The sequence below is a fragment of the Dipodomys ordii genome, unplaced genomic scaffold, assembly GCF_000151885.1.
Source record: "Dipodomys ordii isolate 6190 unplaced genomic scaffold, Dord_2.0 Scaffold103, whole genome shotgun sequence".
Taxonomy (NCBI): Eukaryota; Metazoa; Chordata; class Mammalia; order Rodentia; family Heteromyidae; genus Dipodomys; species Dipodomys ordii.
In genome coordinates this window covers 456,062-457,339 of record NW_012267319.1, presented here as the reverse complement: position 1 = coordinate 457,339, position 1,278 = coordinate 456,062, and the positions used below count along the sequence as shown (strand labels likewise).

Here is a 1,278-nt window from a genome sequence, read left to right as displayed (position 1 = left end):
AAGTGGTAGAGCTCTAGCCTTGTGTGAGAAAGCTAACGGGCACTGGGACACGAGAAATCGTCCAGGTCTCCAGGCTTTCACACAGTGAAAGCAAAGGATGGCATTCTTAGAGCGGAACACAAAGGCACAATGCCTCTGTGCCTCTGATCATACAAAATATTGATCAAAATGAACGCCGGGAGAGGGAAGAAAGAGTTTTGTTTTGTTGTTGTTGTTGTTGTTGTTCCTCTTGTTTTCTTTCCCTTTTGTCTTATTTGTTCGTTTATCTGTCTTTGGGAGAAATAGAGGGACAAAGCATGAACAAGGCAACAGTGGTACTCACTAGGTGGAAAATGAGCTCTACAGCTCGTGGGTGGGGACAGGAGGGAAAACCGGGGAGAGAGCAAGAGAAGGGCTGACATTGCTCAAATAGAAATATATTCTTTATCTGACTTATGTAACTGTAACCCCTCCTCTGTAAACTAAAAGCTAATGGGCAGTGCCCAGACCCTGAGTTCACATGCAAAAGAAAAGGGACCACGGCACGAGACGTTTGCTATTAACCTTTATTTATATGATTGTTCTCTGGAGAGCACTTCACTTTCCAAGCCAAATGTAGGACGAGGAGGCATGGCACATACAAAGCTGGTGCTGTATCACAGAGCATCTCAATTCCTTCCAGCTGCTTTTCCTGTGTACTAATAAAGAAGATCTATTTGTTCAGAGCAAAACTAATCATCACCAACGAAGGCAAGAGGGCCGGGCATGTGGGCAGGCATAGACGGTCTTTGCGCTTAGCTCCGGATGGACACAGCTGGACAGACGCCATGGACACGTCACCCCGAAGGTGTCCCCGGTGAACCCCAGCTGCTCCGAGGCAAGGGGCTGGTTTTAGGCCGGAGCATTTTTGGTTGAGTGTGTGGGGAGATATTTCAAATGCTGCTTCGTGGATGGGTCATCTAAAAGGAAAGGAGGATCGTGGAACAAGGCTGTCAGAGAGGGACAGCCACGTTGCTCGCCCCAATCTTTATGATGTGACATACAAGAAAGGAAATGGGGGCTGGGATGTAGCTCAGTGGCAAAGCGCTTGCCTAGCAAGTGCAACATCCTCAGTCCCCAGTACCAAAAAAGAAAAGACAAAAAAAACAAAGAAAGGAAACAGCTCTGACCTTTGACACTGAAAGCCTCATTTGCCAACTGGTCCTCAGTGCCCGGAAAGGGATTGTTTTTTTTTTTTTTTCTCCTGGGAAACTGAGCCAGGCCACACGTCTCTGTGCTAACTGAGCATGCCAGCAGGGG

At 47.5% G+C, this 1,278-nt stretch overlaps 1 protein-coding gene across 1 annotated transcript in view; it reads right to left on the bottom strand.

The window, feature by feature from the left end:
- Nucleotides 1-889: 889 nt before the first annotated feature.
- Sh3bgr (SH3 domain binding glutamate-rich protein) overlaps nt 890-1,278 on the bottom strand; it is a 32,690-nt gene continuing 32,301 nt past the window's right edge. The window contains exon 7 of the mRNA XM_013027370.1: nt 890-938. The gene's annotated coding sequence lies outside the window, so the exon portion shown is untranslated. The remainder of the gene's footprint in view (nt 939-1,278) is intronic.